The sequence below is a fragment of the Temnothorax nylanderi genome, unplaced genomic scaffold, assembly GCF_030848795.1.
Source record: "Temnothorax nylanderi isolate EJ_2023f unplaced genomic scaffold, tnyl_v1.0 TNYL_tig0216_pilon, whole genome shotgun sequence".
NCBI classification, from domain to species: domain Eukaryota; kingdom Metazoa; phylum Arthropoda; class Insecta; order Hymenoptera; family Formicidae; genus Temnothorax; species Temnothorax nylanderi.
In genome coordinates, this window is record NW_027249278.1 from 52613 (window position 1) to 71409 (window position 18797).

Below are 18797 nucleotides of genomic sequence, written 5' to 3' on the forward strand. Positions count from 1 at the left end.
GCACTCCGTCCCCGCCACGTTTTAGCGGGCCCGAATTAGAGCCACATGTTTTCGTATACCTCGACGACATAATTATCATAAGCGAAACGTTCGAACAACACTTATTGGGCGAGGTATTCCGACGCCTTCGCGAAGCAAATCTCACTAATCTCGGACAAATGCCGATTTGTGTGAACTCCTACAATATTTTGGGCACATAGTCGACCGTGAAGGGATCCGCATCCCAGAAGGGATCCCAGAAAAAGTACGGGCGATTACTCACTGGTCGTAGTCGCAAACGATGAAATAGATCAGGCAGTATTTGGGGGTCGCCTCGTAGTATCGGCAGTTCATACAAGACTTCGCGACCGTCGCCGCGCTGCTCACCGCATTGACTCGCAAGCCCGCTGGAACTGGGGGCCGGAAGAAAACACCGCGTTTGAAAAATTGAAAGTCACCCTGACTATCGTATCGGTACTCGCCCAGACTTCTCTCGCCGTTTTGTGTTGTAAACCGATGCCAGCACTACTGAACTCGGGGGATCATGTTAACACAGAATTTCCCGGTGGGCGAGCGAGTCATCGCGTATGCGAGCTGTACCCTCAACCAGGCCGAAAAGAATTACCATAGACATAGTATATATCTAGATCGAGTGTTGAGAAGTGGAGGTAGAGGTGCACGTAGAAATCGTTGTGGGACCGTTCGTTCTCTCTCGTTCGCGTACGAACGAGAGAGAACACGCACGCGAGCGAGAGAGAACGAACGGTACCACAATAGAGTGCCTCCTTTTCTATGTGCACCTCTACCCCCACTCCTCAAATAAAGGCAAATGCTCGGTCTAGATATACTATGTCTATGGGAATTACAGCGCGATGGAGCTCGAATGCCTAGCCGTAATATGGGGTATCTGCCGTATGCACGACTACATGGGGGAATGACCTTTTTACCGTCATAACCGACCACCACTCTCTCCGGTGGCTGCAGAAGTTAGATGCATACACTGGGAGGCTGGGACGATGGGCATTCGAGCTCCAACAGTACGATCTCGAGATCAAATATCGGAAGGGGACTTAGGGGACTCTTAACCGGGTCGCGGACGCCCTATCACGACAGTCCACGCTTCCCGTCGTTACCCATCCGATCCGCTGCTCCATCCGAATCGCCGAATGCTCCACGCCGTGCAGAATGTCCCCCGCGATCATCTGAACTACGACGTTAGGGACGGAAAATTATATCGGCATGTGCTCCATGACCACGATTTTAAAGAAGTACCCGTCGAAAACCAGTGGAAGGAATGCGTGGCCAAAGACTAACGCCCCGAGATCCTCCATCGAAATTACGACACCCCCACCGATGGACATCTTATATAATAGCAAAAACGATCTCCCGCATTGCTCAGTTATATTATTGGCATGTAGCGCAATCTACGCAATCCGTAGCTGCCAGAAGCTAGTGTCTTAAGGCACATAAGTAGCCCAGATCCGACCGGCGGCCACGTTACACGCCACCTCCGTCATATGCCCGTGGCAGCAGGTTACGCTCGACTTAATCGGACTTTTGCCACGATTTAAAAAGGGACATAACTGGTTCTTGATCATGCAATTTCAAAATGGCTCGAAATGCGACTCTTACGCCGTACTACCACCTCTGCCGTCACTATACAAACATCGCGGAAGCAATAATATTTCGCCCCGACGTAATTCTGTCCGATAACGGGATGCAGCTCCGTTCCGGAAAACTCGAGAAAATGCTCGCTGCACATAACGTATGGCACGCATACACTCTGATACATGCGCCATTGTAACCCGATCGAGCGAACCAATCGAACAGTGAGGACGAAGTTCGCGCAACACGTGGACAAAAATCATCGGAACTAGGACGAGCGCATCCCCGAGTTGCAATTCGCGTATAATTCCGCGCGGCACGAGGCCACGAGGTATAGTATACCCCCGTATATCTGATCTTCGGTCGCGATGAACCAGGATTGCTCATCCCCGCTCAACCGAGACGCTGCTCCGAATACTGTCGTCGCACCCCTTTCCGACGAAACACGCCGACACCTCGAGGAGCCTTCGAACTCGTGCGCGTACACCTCGCGTGTGAATTCCAGCGACATTAATCTGCCATGCCGCCTGTGGAAACCGAAAATTGGAAAGTGGGTATGGAAACGCGAGGTGCGCCGTATCGTATCGTCGGTGATCGTAGATCTCTGCGACTGTAGCGGAAAGTGGGTTAGCCACATTCATATCCAGAACCTCAACCTGCACCGAACATTCACCCGCCCGATAATGAGGTGACCGACACTGACGGATCCGACAGCGAAGATAACCAGGGGACAGAATAGTGCCCAATTCACGCCAAATTCGCGCATCCTAAAAGGAAGTGTAACAATGTAACAATGCGCCCCCCCCCCCCCCCGAATACGCACCATCCCCGGCCGAACACCCGCCAAACGAGAAAAGCATGGCGTGCCCATCTATTCTTGCGAGATTCGAAGCACGGTGCCGGAAACGACCGAACGCCGCCGAGCGCGATCGCGGCGTCAGGGCGCCCATAATACCTAACCGTCTCGATTGACTCACCCCGGCGTTCGCATCCGCCGACTCCGCAATTTTTCCTGGAAGACAGATTCCGCCGTGAGCCAGCTTCTGATTCGTCCGATCACTCGTTCTCACGTTCCGAAATCTTAGTCGACCCGAGTCAAACACCAGGGAATCGATTGTGTATCTCTGTCGAACATTCTCACTTTTTGCACTTTCATCTCACGTGAAGGAATACGCGCGATTGGCTATGATCCAAGTGAAAATTTGACATCCCTATGCTCACGGGAGCATTACTCGTGAGACATGAATTATATTCTAGAGTATTCTAGACAGTTATATGCATATAAGTTTCTTTTCTAGCATTTCTAATAACGAGATTTTCTTTTCAGACGGGACTGTAGTGTTTGTATGACATTAGTGAATTAATGTTGCATCATTCTTTTATATTATTATTATTCGATTTTGGCATTGGCCATATCAAACCCTGTGAGGAATCAGGCGCCATTTGATTTATTAAAAAGAAGAAGGGAACGTTGTGTACCTATATATTTACGTTTAACTGGTTTAACGTAAATAATGCGAATGTCACGGAAAAACAGAAGGAAATTATGTATTAACATAATTTAACATAATAACATAATTTAAGATTTGTATTATTTTATAAGTATATATAATAACATAATTTAACATTATATAACTATAAATAATAAATACACAACACATGTAAAAATATATTTATAATGTACTGTACTTTTGTTTATTTTAAGTATTATACCGTAAAAGCCGTCGTCCTAAATTTGGATATATGTATACACGACGGTCCCTTCTTCTTCTTAATAAATCAAGTGGCACCCGATCCCTCACAGGATTCGATATGGCCAATGTCAAAATTGAATAATAATAATAATACAAAAGAATAATGCAACGCTAATTTATTAGTGTCATACAAGACGGTCCTGTCTAAAAAGAGAATCTCGATCATATTTGATGATCATGTAAAAGATCCGAGATGATCATCGATCATTTGAACACACTGATTGTGTTTAAACAGACATTTCGACACAATTTGGCGTTATTTGACACAAAATTTCTTGTCGAGTAATCTCACGTGAAATATCTCGTATTTTCACTATAGTGAAACTTACACAATCAAGAAAATGCTCACTTTTGTCATTTTCACTAGGGTTCACGATACACAATCGACCTCCAGGGTAAAGAGTACTCTGTCTCCGTCAAGCGATTCTCGACAGTCGACGCTGCTTTCCTACCGCACCACCACGACCTGGGGTGGAGAGTCCTCCGCTTCTATCGAACGTCCTCAGCCGTCGGCACCGCTCTCCTTATTATATCGACATGACCCGAGTGTAGAGTGTTCTCCACGCCGATACCGCTTTCCGCATGATTCTACGCAACCCGCGAGTGTGCTCTATTTCCACCGAGCGTTCTCGGCTAACCGCATATTTAGTACGACCGCGCTATTGATATGCCGTGTCTTGCAATTTCCGTATTGTATTCGCCGGAACGCCCGGATATACCGGTTTTACCCCATGCGAACCACGAATACCGATCGACCGCTTTGTTCTCACCCGTTGATCTCCGCTCTATCGATCGCCTGCGATCTCGCGCGCCAACAGTCATCGCAGGGTGATGTCCCATGGCACGTATTTTCCGCGTAACGCGTAACCGTGTAACCAATCAGAAGCGTTTTGGATTTTCGGTTACGCATATTCGCGCTTCTGATTGGTTACGCGGTTACGAATTACGCGGAAATACGTCTCATGTAATGGCGCCAAGTGTTTTTAAATCTCGATTTCATACTCTATGCTTTAATATTTTAACTTTTAATATTACTTTTCTGTAACCTCAAGCCTATTTTTTGTAAATACAATTTTCTATTGTCAGTTGGTGCAATTTTTTTATTTCATTACTTTTGTTGAATTTTTTAAGTAGGATATAATTTTACATTAAACATTTAACATTCTTTATACAAGTTTTTTGGCAGATTAAAATAACATTTTTTTGTGGAACCCTTTTTACGTATACACTTGCGCCTTTTTCCCCTTTTTTAAAAGTTAACTTTTACTAATATTGAAGATTACTGAAGATGTTTTTTGTACAAAATTGTACATACACCTCAGTAAATATTAAATTTATACCTATCCTAAAAGCAGTGAAAAATTCATTATCCTTACTTTTATCTTATTTAAAAATAAAAACTTTTTACTTATTTAAATATCAAAATCAGCATTGCATACATAGCAAAGTTCTCAATTCTTATTTTTTATCAATGCTTCGCTGTATAAAAAGTATACATTTAATGCATACTGATTAATGTGAATAGACATTAAATATTATGTTAAATATAATAAAAAAGTTTATAATTATTATTTTCCATTTTTTATTTATAATAAATATGAGTTAATATGAGTAAATTTATTTGAGCAAATAAAAAATAAGAATTGGAAACTTTGTTTAACAGAAAGTAAATAAATTTTGAATACAGTGGAAAAGCTTATAATTCTTATTCTTTGTTGCTTAATTTAATATATTTGTTGACAGAAAATATTTTATTATTCATGTTATTTGTCAGTAAATATAAGGTATTTGTACATACATTAATATGAATAAATCTGCATAAATTAATATGGACTAAGTTAAATAAATAAGAATTAAGGGCCTTCTCACTTGTATTCTTTACTTTATCACCACTTTACAATAAAAAACAGACACATATTGCTTTATTTATTAATTACACAGTACAACAAAATCAAACCTTTTTATAATTATTAAGTTCCGTTAGTGGATTTGATAGGTGGGTGTATTAACACATCAGTACCATTCGTTTCCTTTATATCGAAATTTTTTTTATTTAAATTTAAACGTTGGCCACTTTGAGCTATTTTTAGGGCCAAACCCGGCTTTATTTTAAAATATAACGAAAATTCAACGCTTCTGAACATTTTTATTTTAAAGTAATAAAATAATATCAATTACATTTGGCAAAAATACTGGTAAGAAATAGTTGAAAATTATTTTTGTCTTAGCTGGCGGCAGTTCAACATCGTCGTCTCAATCAGGGATCAACACAAGTCATCCAGCATAGAATCTAGTTTTTTCCTTCATATCGTGTGTCTACAGGCTTAGTTACTTGGTGAAATAAAATCTCTCTCCTTGTTTATCTAATTCTGGATATAGGTAATTGCCGCTAGAAATAATCTAACAAGAGAACCCGAAAATTGGGTGACCTTCGTTTGGACATGTAACGATTGGACACCGCTCGATTATGCACGAACTATTGAACATATTTTATTGGAGACGGTTGGACACCGCATCTGGAAACGAGATTTCTTATAAAATACATGCATTTTATGTTTTGTGTTTATTTAATTATTATCAATCTTCGAAAATAAATATACTATTAACTATAATAAGGTCGCATTAACGTTACCACACAACATCAATCCAAAAGTGTGCCACACTTTATTATAAGAGTGGACTCCACGATACAACTGATACAAGTTGTGCAGAGTTCCGTGATTTATATATCGTTCTTATATTTCACCACCGTTCGTCATATTTTAAATACGAGAAACAGATCCTATCGAATGCCATCTATCGGATAATCCAACATTTGCATATTTGCATATTATTGCAAGAAACGTTTTTTATTTTTTTCTGTTACTTTGTAGCAATATATTGGCAAGATGAAAGCAAGAAAGTATTTGATAGAGCAACTCTTGTCCGTGTCTTGCTATAATCAACTTACTGAAATGTTCATGTGTATTACAAAGACTATGTCCGAAAAGGTAATTATTTAGAATAGGGCCTTTTCCGAATTTTGATATTTTTTTGTGACTCCGTTAGTGATAATAATCAATCATTTCGGTTTGTGTCAATATTAAGAGAAGTAATTTGCTAATATGTGTGTACTTTCAAATAAAAGAAAATTGAACGTTTGCGTGGAAAGTTAAACTATACTTAAAAAAAAAGAAAAAAAATAGGTAGGTTACATATTTTTCGGGCTCCCCGCCCCGATTGATTTATCACTGTCGGAGTCACAACAAAGATTTTTACCAAGGAGCCGCAAAAAAATATCAAAATTCGGAAAAGGCCTTATTATAAATAATTACTCCCGAAAATTGCTATTGTATTAAATAAAAAATTGTTGCTATTACTTTGCCTTTTGTTTGATGACAATTCTTTGGGAATATTTGTTCACTTATTGGTAGTTTTAAGTTATATACAATTAAATATTGACAAAAACGCAGCAAAGAAAAAGTAACTCTATTTACAATTATATGATTTATATTTGTCATGGTATGCTCTGTTATCTGAGGGACGACAATGTTGAACTGCCGCGAGCTAAGAAAAAAAAATAATTTTCAACTATTTCTTATTAATTTTTTTGCAAAATGTAATTACTATTATTTTATTACTTTAAAATAAAAATGTTCAAAACCGTTTAATTTTTGTTATTAAAAAATTTTAAAACAAAACTGGATTTGGCTAAAAATGGCTTAAAGTGGCCAACCTTTAAATTTAAATAAAAAAAATTTTTATGTAATAGAAATAAACGATTGGTATTGTTGTGTACTATGGAGGAACCCAACTATTATAATCCACTAGCGGAACTCAATAATTATTTTGGCTGTTCTACTGTGTTATTTATATTTATTAATTAATTAATTAATTAATAACACATGAGGAAAATCATGTGTTATTATAATTACTATATTCACTACTATCAACACTATCATTGAGGTTACGTTACTTATTTTCAATATATATTTTGCCACTATAATATTAAAATCCCTTACATAACGTGAACAAATCAGTACTTGCAATATGTTTGTTTCCTATGTTGAACTAATGCTGCACTAGAACTGAACTAGTGCAAGCGAGAACTGACTAGTGTAAGAGTGCAGTCGGGCAATAAAGCGCTGTAGTGTACAAAGAACATGGCGCCCCACGAGATTTTATATGTTTATACTTATTTCTCAGGTAACAGTGTTTAGTCGTTCACATGCTGTTGATAAAAACAAGAGGCTCTATCGTTTGTCTGAAAGCGCACACTAATTTGATTTCTGATTCTTCATCTATTTCTGCAAGTCTCTAATTTTCAGCTGACTTTTATAGGAATGCCGATATATTACCCTTTAACGCGAATTACATTAAAACATTAAATGTTAATTTTTTAGTATTATCTATCTTATAAATCATGGACTAACATATTTGATCAAGTGGATCACAATTCACACATTTCCAGGATCTTTCTTGACTTAATTTTACCACTTCGATTTAAGGTAGGCGACTTGCTACGTGCTAGTCATATGACTGCTTGTTGATTATCATCACGTTTAGAAAGACACTTGGGATAATTTTCCTATGTGAAAAATAGTTTTATGAATAAGGTGTAAAAGTTTACACGTAAAAAAAAATATCTTACTTTATATCGCAGAAATAAATTCTGTTATATTTTTCGTTTGACTCGGTTTTGATCGGCTGTGCATCCGAGCTGTCAGAGAGGAGTATGGGTGAAAAAAATACTTGTGCTAATTACTCCAAAAAGAGTATCGAAATGCAAGAAAAGAATGACAGTTACTATTTTTAGCCGGCCAAGGAAAGCGTATCGCATAACTATCAGTACAGTCATTAGGCAGTGACGTTGCCAAGTCTACCTAACCTCACCTCGACAAAAATGTCTGCTCGGTTGCCTCATTTTCACGAATATTAACTAACAAATTCTAAATAAAATTTCCGGTGAACTAGGGGAGATCGGGGCTATTTTTTCAAGTTTACTAAAAAACTAATAAAGATATTTGGCTAAAATTTTAATGGTATAACCCTTCAACCTTGCTATAAAAAAAAACATAATTAGAATCGTTAATCTTTTAACATTTTAAAGAGGCGAATTTTTTAAGTGGGCAAGTCAAACGTAGATACATATAGCCCCATATGCGGGGCTATCCGTCCACATAATAAAAAACACATTATTTATATTAATTTTTATAATTATTTATAATATTATTTATTATTAATATATAATATTGAAAAAACTGCCTAGTCGTTGGAGTCAGAGCAGTAGTAGGCACTTTGTGTAGATTTTTTGACAGGATTTCTGCGTAGAGCTGACTTTTGCTTATATACGGTGGCATCAAACTGATTTTGAGTCCGTTGCAAAATCAATGTGATGAGTTTCTTTTGTCCCCTCAATTCTTTAATCTTTTTTTGTATTTAGGGTCTTTACTTTATCCTCGGCAGCGTTTGAAATAGAAAATACTCAATAATTTAAGATAAACTCATATATTTAACTTAACGTGTATTTTTAAAATAAAAATTTGGTGACGATTCTTGAATCGCAGGATCAAGTAGCTGCTCGTAGGTCACTTTTTTACAGTAGCAAGTGAGAGCCTGAACACTTATTCCAAAGTCTAACGCTGTATTTGTGAAAAGATTCTCGCTCGATTTTTATTCTTTTAATCGCTCTAAGTATAATTTTATTGGATATGTCTACCTTATCCGTCTTAAGGAAAGTCTTTCTTTTGTAGTTACGCACCATTATCTATTTATAAAAGAACAATTCGTTATGAAGTGTGGACACATTGCCCCATCAAAAATAGAACAGATAGCCCCGACCACGTTTTTCAGACTTTAACATGTTGCCAATTTTAGATTATGCGGAATTAAGATTTGACGCTTCTCACACCTGATAACTATACAGGGTGTATCAGAATGTTTGGTACTTTTTTCATATTTAGATAGAGCGAGCCAAACTGAGTCGAAAAGTCATGTACCATTTTGCAATTTTCGCAATAGTTGATGAGTTATTAATGATTAAAAATCGCCGTATTGGCCCGGCCCACCGCCAAATCCAAGCGCGCGGCGAGATGCGGCCGCCCCGCGGTCGGCGCGCGGGCAGTTGTTTACTTCAAGCGGCACGAGCGGCGCGTAACGCCGGGCCCTCGTCCTGAGCGATGATAGTTTCTCGCCTTTTTTAAATAGAAATAAAATTTTCTAACAACATAGAAAAATTTTTTGTGCGTACTTATGTACATACGTGTGTACATGCATACACAGTAAAATATCAATTGTACTGCTTAAAAAAGCGATTACTCAATTTACTTTTTTTCTGTTAGTAAGTAACGGTTGTCTTTAAGAAAGAATATTTTCTTGATAATAGTCTTAAAATGTACAAATTTTAGAAAGAGTCTTTATCATGTACTCGAAAGAAGAATTTATACTCCTTCAAAGAACATAATAAAATTTTATTAAAGAAAAGTCAAAATAATAAATAAAGTAATATGAGGACCCTCGAGATTAAAATAGGAGAAGTCAAGGCTATGACGGTCAGACGCAGATCACAGTGCGTAATATCAGAAATAACTGATTTATTCGTCGTTTTGATACATTACATCGATCCGTACGTTTCGGCTCAGCTTTGAGCCATCTTCAGCGGTAGTTACAGAAGTTAAGTTACACGTTCTCCGTACCGTATGGTGAGTTTACTGATTCAAAGTATCAGAAACATAGACCAATTGATCCATATCTGTAAATTTGTTCAATTAATGTTGAGATATTAAAAAGATCTCTTAGAAAACTCACCATTCGGTCTGAAAAACGTGGAATACAGAGCCATGTACATAATGAATACTCTCTGCGAGAAGACTTGACGATCTTGTCGACACGACACATAATGATATGAAAGGTCTTGCAAGAAGAGGCATGTCGTAGGTCAACACACCGGCGAGGATTATAACATAGCACGATTTGACACCGTCTCAAAATGACACGGATTTTTTGCATCATGCATATGTCACGGTTTTGAGCAAATTGTAATCCATGCTCATGAACTTGGTCGTTGGCAAATCGGGGTTTTACTATTGGTACATGCAATATTGTGACGGTGTCAAATCGTGCTTTGTTATAATCCTCGCCGATGTGTTGACCTACGACATGCCTCTTCTTGCAAGACCTTTCATATCATTGTGTGTCGTGTCGACAAGATCGTCAAGTCTTCTCGCAGAGAGTATTCATTATGTACATGGCTCTGTATTCCACGGTTTTCAGACCGAATGGTGAGTTTCCTAAGGGATCTTTTTAATATCTCAACATTATTTGAACAAATTTACAGATATGGATCAATTGATCTATGTTTCTGATACTTTGAATCAGTAAACTCACCATACGGTACGGAGAACGTGTAACATAACTTGTGTAACTACCGCTGAAGATGGCTCAAAGCTGAGCCGAAACGTACGGATCGATGTAATGTATCAAAACGACGAATAAATCAGTTATTTCTGATATTACGTAATATAGCGTACGCACTGTGATCTGCGTCTGACCCTCATAGCCTTGACTTCTCCTATCAAAATAATTAGCAAATCGAATTTTTGTTTTAATTTTATATTCTTAACTGAAGAACTGAATAATTAGAATTTAGAATATTATTTATTTTAAGTAATATTATCAAGAAAACATTTTTTGTAAAGATCATCGTTACTTAAAGGAAGAGAAAATTGAGTAATTGGTTTTTTTAGCACTAGAATGATATTTTTTTGCGTGTGCGTATACGGCACGCCGTTTTGCTATTTAATATCATCATAAAAATTCTACCAAATTAAATTGATACTCAAAGAAAAGAAATTATTATTATGTCTAGATACTTATAATTCATCGAATTATTATTAAGCTATAATTGAAAATGCAGAATTAAAATTATGTCTAGACAAAATATTAATTCTGAATTTATTTTACGTTATGACATAAAAATTTTTCGGGAATTAAAATTATGTACATAATTGTAATTCACGAATTTTACTTATGTACACAATTTTAATTCTTAAATTTTTATTACGTACATAATTGTAATTCTCGAATTACTCTTTTTCTTTTAGTAAGTAACGGTTATCTTTAACAAAGAATATTTTCTTGATAATAATCTTAAAATGTACTTATCACAAATTTTAGAAAAAGTCTTTGTCATGTACTTTGTCATGTACTTTGTATGAAAAAAGAATTTATACTCCTTCAAAGAACATTATAAAATATTATCAAAGAAAAGTCAAAATAATAAGTAAATCGAATTTTTGTTTTAATTTTATATTCTTAATTGAAGAATTAAACAATTAGATGCCTCTTCTTGCAAGACCTTTCATATCATTGTGTGTCGTGTCGACAAGATCGTCAAGTCTTCTCGCAGAGAGTATTCATTATGTACATGGCTCTGTATTCCACGTTTTTCAGACCGAATGGTGAGTTTCCTAAGAGATCTTTTTAATATCTCAACATTAATTAAACAAATTTACAGATATGGATCAATTGGTCTATGTTTCTGATACTTTGAATCAGTAAACTCACCATACGGTACGGAGAACGTGTAACTTAACTTCTGTAACTACCGCTGAAGATGGCTCAAAGCTGAGCCGAAACGTACGGATCGATGTAATGTATCAAAACGACGAATAAATCAGTTATTTCTGATATTACGCACTGTGATCTGCGTCTGACCGTCATAGCCTTGACTTCTCCTATTTTAATCTCGAGGGTCCTCATATTACTTTATTTATTATTTTGACTTTTCTTTAATAAAATTTTATTATGTTCTTTGAAGGAGTATAAATTATTCTTTCGAGTACATGATAAAGACTCTTTCTAAAATTTGTACATTTTAAGACTATTATCAAGAAAATATTCTTTCTTAAAGACAACCGTTACTTACTAACAGAAAAAAAAGTAAATTGAGTAATCGCTTTTTTAAGCAGTACAATTGATATTTTACTGTGTATGCATGTACACACGTATGTACATAAGTACGCACAAAAAATTTTTCTATGTTGTTAGAAAATTTTATTTTTATTTAAAAAAGGCGAGAAACTATCATCGCTCAGGACGGGGGCCCGGCGTTACGCGCCGCTCGTGCCGCTTGAAGTAAACAACTGCCCGCGCGCCGACCGCGAAGCGGCCGCATCTCGCCGCGCGCTTGGATTTGGCGGTGGGCCGGGCCAATACGGCGATTTTTAATCATTAATAACTCATCAACTATTGCGAAAATTGCAAAATGGTACATGACTTTTCGACTCAGTTTGGCTCGCTCTATCTAAATATGAAAAAAGTACCAAACATTCTGATACACCCTGTATATTACTTGATAATATTATGCATTGCTTACTTTAATTTAAGTTAAACTACTGTCGTACAGCAAATTTTTCGACCGTCGAAAAATGTGAATAATTGTTTTCGCTTTTCTTTTAACGTATAAAAAAGCGTCTGCGAGAGGCATCGCAAGAAAACAAACATCTCTTACGTAGGGGATTTTTCAACTACTTGTTACAATGTTAGAGACATCTGTCTTTTAAAACTTGAGATAGCAGTACTGTGGACACATAGCCCCCGTAAACGGATAGCCCCGGTCTCCCCTATATATTTTATAGTGGCGTTAGATTCCTTGGAATCTAATCTACAAAAAGAAATGTTTTTTTTCATTTCGTCTAATAGAAAAATGTGAAAATTTTGTGATTAAAACCGTGACAGAGGCATTTTTATTTGGGGTCCCATATAAACTAGTATAGTAATTTTACGATTTTTGCGACTCATTTTCTAGTCTAATTAGTCGATAAAGAGCCGTATCTACAAAAATTTGGTGTAAAGCTGATCGCATATTTTTATATAATATCCGGAATCTAGCACTTTATCTAATACATGCTCTAATAAGACGAGTACCTTAGTATTTTCTCGCTTCTGAACAAAGAATATTTATTATAGACATTTTTTAATCTTTTTATTTATTGATTTTATTTACAGTTTTCTGTTTCTCGTTTTATTAATTTTTATTTTTTTTACTTCACCTGGATATATTAACTGGTTTTTCTGTTAATATCTATAATATTATTATTCATTCTATTTATTTACTTGTTTTTCAATTTTATATTTTGTTTTTCTACTTGTATTTTCAATTTTTATATGTGGTCTCTTGATAGACTATTTGTAGCTCAGTTTTAGTTTCTAGTCTTTTATATGGCATTTTTTATTTTTATTTGTATGTTCAATTATTTTAATTTTTAATTTTAATAATTATAACTTAGAGGAAGGGTGGGTAAAGTGAAATACTCTTATAAATAGAACCACCGCGATATCTAGAATATTAAGTGTTACAATTTAGCGGACAGCAGTGGAATTACTAGCTGCCGGCTCTATAACATAACATACAAAGTGGTAGCATGGTACAACGTGTCGTTAAATAACAAATTAAAATTGAAAATTTGGCGTGTATCGCATACAGCGTAAGGTGAGTAAAGTAAAGGTACCAATACCCGGACACTTAAGCGTAGAAAATGTACCTGGACAATACCTGGACACGTACCTGTGTCTGGATACCTTTAAAAAAATATAAATTTATGGAAATAAACGTTTGAATATTATAATTGAAGTTTCAAATTACAAGAAAAAATACTTTTATCTTTGATTTTAATTCGCGTTATACTTATAAATAATAAAGGATATAGGTACATGTCCGGGTATTGGTACCTTTACCTTATATAAACTTTTATTTTGCAGTTAATCTACTTACAAATTCTTAATTGCTTTTTGTTGCATGTAAAACTAAGATAGAACTTTAGTGTGGCATACTTAGCAAGTGTCATATGGTGTACATTTCTATTATTTATATGAAAAGGTAAAAATAGTGATGTCAAACAAGTCGAGATAGTGGAAGCAAAATTCTACGGCTTAACAAGACGAGACTTGATCCATAGCTTATCAACTCGTTATATATCCGGAATAAGCTAAAAAATCCATTTTATGAAAAAAGCTGGTGAAGATTGTAATAAATTACAATTAAAAAAATGTATAATATAATAATTATTATAGACTATTTTATTATTAACACTTTAAATACTTATTATTAATGCCTTAAAACACGACAAAAATTATTTTTTTGCAAGATTAATAAAGTGGTTTACCTTGCCCGACACGGTTCAAATTACCCGACAAAAATCTACCTTCGAAAATTTTGCTACAACATTAAACTCACTTTAAATAAACGAAATTGGTTAGGAACACGTTGTAACAAACATTTGGCATTACAACTCAGCGTAAACAAAGTTCAGCTATCTTTAACATGTAGTTTGAAAAGTTATATTGAAAAAGACTTAGGGTGGTTTAAAATACCCAAACTTCCTCTAATTCTTTTTATATTATTTTGTATCCGGTAAAGAAGGAGTTGTCAGTGAAGTTCGAAACGGTCTGTCAATTTTATTTAGTTGATAATAAATTATATTTTACGTTATTGATATCTTGATTGTTCATTGTTTCTCGATTTTTTAACTTTAGTAAATAAAGGAAAGTGGCACAGCATTTTAATGAAAATGTTATGAAAATAAGTTAAAAAAATGTATAGGTTTATACACGGATTTCAGTGCTTATATTTTCAATTCATGGAAAAAATAAAAATTACTTGTAAAATAAAAATGGAATTAAATTACTTGTAAAAATATGTAAGTGTAATGTATTGTTATAAATCAGCATAAAATTTTATAGCCTTTCAAATTTGACATTATTCTTCCAACAACAAATATAGCGACGATTGTATAGTTTATATATAAAATTTATATATAATTTGTTACGTATTACAATAATATTAATAAAGTATGTTCAATCTAGGAAATCCCTTATTTCTATACTTATTGCTTAACTTGTTGTTATTGTATGACGTACTTTTCGATTTTGACGGCCATTCGTAGTTCTTGCACTGTTTGCACTGGCTCCAGACCTAATAAAGGCCTGTTCTTTTCAGCTGAACTTCTTGCACGGTTCGTCTTTTCTCTTTTTCTTTCCAACATGAAAAGAAAAAGAAGAAAGATGAACCGTGCAGAGAAGTTTGCTGAAAAGAACAGGCCTCTACTATACTAGTGCAGTCAATTCAGTGAACTGTTGCACTGAGTTTCGCTGCACTGCAATAATGAACAGCGCTGTTGACACTAGTTCCGCAATAGAAAACGCTCTAGTGTACACTTCTTGAACTAGTGCAGCCAGTTCAGTAATAGAAAACAAACCTAATATTGGAATACACAACTGTTATAACTTTATAATAAATAAGACTATTCTTAGATACGATGCAGAAAAACTGTTACCCACGTGTTAAAAAGATTTACAGTACCAGAGAGAAGCCTGTTTCTCTCTGACATTACTAATCAATATCAGAGCGAAACCTACTGAGAGCGGCCACTGGAAGTCATATCCTGATGCGCCTCCTGAGAAAGCGCAACTCAACTATGTCCGTTTCGCTCGGTAACAGCCATATTTCGTGTCTGTGCTATATGGTTCATGTCCGAACTACTCAGATAAAAAATAGTCGAGATGAGATAAATAGATGAGTAGACCGACAATCATCTCGACTATCTTTCATCTGACAATGAGTAGTTCGGACATGAACCATAGCACGGACACGAAATATGTACACTCGCGGACAGAAAGGTTGTCCGACTTATACACCCGTATTCATACTATGAATACGGCTCAAAGTCGGACAACCTTTCGGACAACCTTTCTGTCCGCGAGCATACATACATACTGTTACCGAGCAAAACGGACATAGTTGAGTTGCATTTTCTCAGAGGGCGCATCAGAACATGACTTCCGGTGGTCGCTCTCAGATTCAATACTGTCGACAAGTCAATAATCAGTTAATTGTGAGCGACATTTAACAATGTGAGCGACATTTAACATCACATGGTGGGATTGGAGAATTTTCTAGGTGACGACGACGATCATAAAAATCACGAATTTTTTTCTTTGCGCTGCAATATCTCCGCTTATAATGCATATATGACAAAAATAAAGACCGTGTTCTTATATATGTATTTTGCCCATCAGCTTTCGATTGAGCCTACTCAGAATCCAATCCAATCAGCCGTTATAACGCTACGATAATCGCGTGCAATTTCAACTATTAGCTGTGTAAACATACATGTCCGGTCCTGCTGCTCGTTCGCTCACGCGTACGCGTGTACACATTGCACTTGGCGTGAGACACTAAAAAATAATTATATAAGACTAAAAGGTGTATTCACAGTCGGATATTATTTCAAGACCGTCTTAAGGTAGTCCTTTCGTGAGAACAAGTATTAAATAGGTACCTATAATGTTGCAACACCCACTTATCTTCGGATTCCGGCTCTGCCATTATAACCGTTCTATATTGAGGAGAATCATTACTAAATACAAAAGGTACCGATAGACGTGAAAAGCATGTGCAGAAGTGTTTGCAAATATTGCTCGCAGGAGGTCAAGAGCAGTGCTATATGATTTCTTTTTCTGATTATAAATATTAATATCAGTTTGAAATGTCTGATGATTCATATCAATCACATCATACAGCTCTTATTTTTATATTATGTTAATCAATCACTTATTCTAGATTTAAGCACCCGGAATATGTTTATACATGACGGTTAAAGAGAGAAAATTGATAACAGTGTTGCCAGATGGCTGAAGCTAAATTTCCCCAACTTGTTCATGAATATTCCGTAAATTCATCATAATTTGGAAAAATTTCCCCGAAACGTAATAATGTATATGTATATAATATATATTATGTATAATATATATATAAAACATGTCATTAATGGGTGTCACACGCTTGCTTCGGGACCTTTACACACATCTTTTTATACACACATTTATATATATATTTGGAAGCTTTCCATTTAGGGTACTTACCATTTACTTGACACAAGTCGACACAAACGACGTTCTATCTTTCTTTGCATTCAACGAGTAACAAACACAGAACAACACTTGTGTCGACTTGTGTCAGTAAATGGAAAGCACCCTTAGTGACAAATCGACACAAACGTCATTCTATCTTTCTTGGCATTTAATAAGTAACAAAGACAGAACGAGACAGTTGTGTCGAATGGATCAATAAATGGAAAACACTCTATTTATATTATTGGATATCGCATGACAAGTCGTCGCACTCGTTTCAATTAGTTTGTATCAGGGGGTCGATTGTGCATCTGAGAATCGATTATGTATTTTGAAACAAGGTAAAAATTTCAAAAGTGGGGAAATTCACTAAAGTATCTACGATTTTATTGGTCGAAATCTAGTAAATCTGTTCACTTTTGTAAATGATTTTCACCTCGTTTCAAGATACACAATCGACCTTCAGGGGGTTGATCATGTATCTTTTCCCCTAGGGCGGAAACGTGAAAAGTGAAAAGATTTATGTGACTGTCTCTTCAAAACTAATATATAAGAGAAAAGATACATCATCGACCCCAAGATAGTCCTACGTTTATATGTCTACATTAGGGTATTATTATCCTCTAATGTAGACATTTTATTCACAAAATGCTGTAAACATACTAATACAAATTAATAGTCGCCCACTTGTATATATGTTCGTCTACACAGAAAAAATTTGTAGTATATTTGTAGTCTACTTGTTATATTTTTATAGATTAGAATGATTAGATACATGTGACTGAATATGTTCTGGGGATCGATCATGTATCTTTTCTCCTAGGAGGGCGGAAACGTGAAAAGTAAAAAGTTTCATATAACTATCTTTTTCTATTGGTGTTGAATAGAAAGAGATATAGTCATATAAAACTTTTCACTTTTCACGTTTCCGCCCTATATAGGAGAAATGTACATGATCGATCCCCTGACAGAAAAAAAACATTATACCATAAATTCCCTTAAAATACTCCTACGTTCAAAAGTTCCCCACATTTTTCCCCACAAATTTTTGTTCCCCAAAATTTTCCCTATTGGCATAAAAATTCCCTATTTTGGGGAAGAAACCCCCAATCAATACTGACAAGAAAAATTAATGGAGACAAGAAAAATTAAAAACAGGATATTAAAAACGTAAAAAAAGTCAAGAACATTTAAATAGTGCTTTTACGCAAAATTACTTTATAAATGACACTAAGGTAAAAGAAAGAAATATTTATTCAGAAAACACAAAAAATCAAATATAATGCATGAAAAAGAAATGAAATCAAAGTATTATTTCAAGTATATTTATTAGAATAAGTAATATCTCGTAAAATATATTTTGTGCACAAAATTGAATTTAAAGAAATATGTAGGGGAGACCAGGGACAAAAATAACACGGGATATACATAACAAACGCGATTACTAAAAAAATAACATTTATATACAAATCTATCCGCTGTTATAAAATATCTTTTGACCATCCCTCTCATCTGAGTAGCGCTCAAAGCTCTGTCATGAGAGGTTGTGTGTCTATTGCGTCGATGCCA

General features: G+C 35.6%; 1 protein-coding gene across 5 annotated transcripts in view; it reads right to left on the bottom strand.

Moving 5' to 3' along the window:
• The window catches only part of LOC139779250 (uncharacterized), a 55450-nt gene extending 39661 nt beyond the window's left edge, over positions 1 to 15789 (bottom strand). For 4 of the 5 annotated variants that reach the window (XM_071717545.1, XM_071717542.1, XM_071717544.1 and 1 more), the window contains exons 1-2: positions 15657 to 15789; positions 15237 to 15574 (exon numbers count right to left, since the gene is read on the bottom strand). The gene's annotated coding sequence lies outside the window, so the exon portion shown is untranslated. The remainder of the gene's footprint in view (positions 1 to 15236; positions 15575 to 15656) is intronic. The other variant, XM_071717541.1, reaches the window with a different exon arrangement.
• Between the last annotated feature and the right edge of the window lie 3008 nt (positions 15790 to 18797).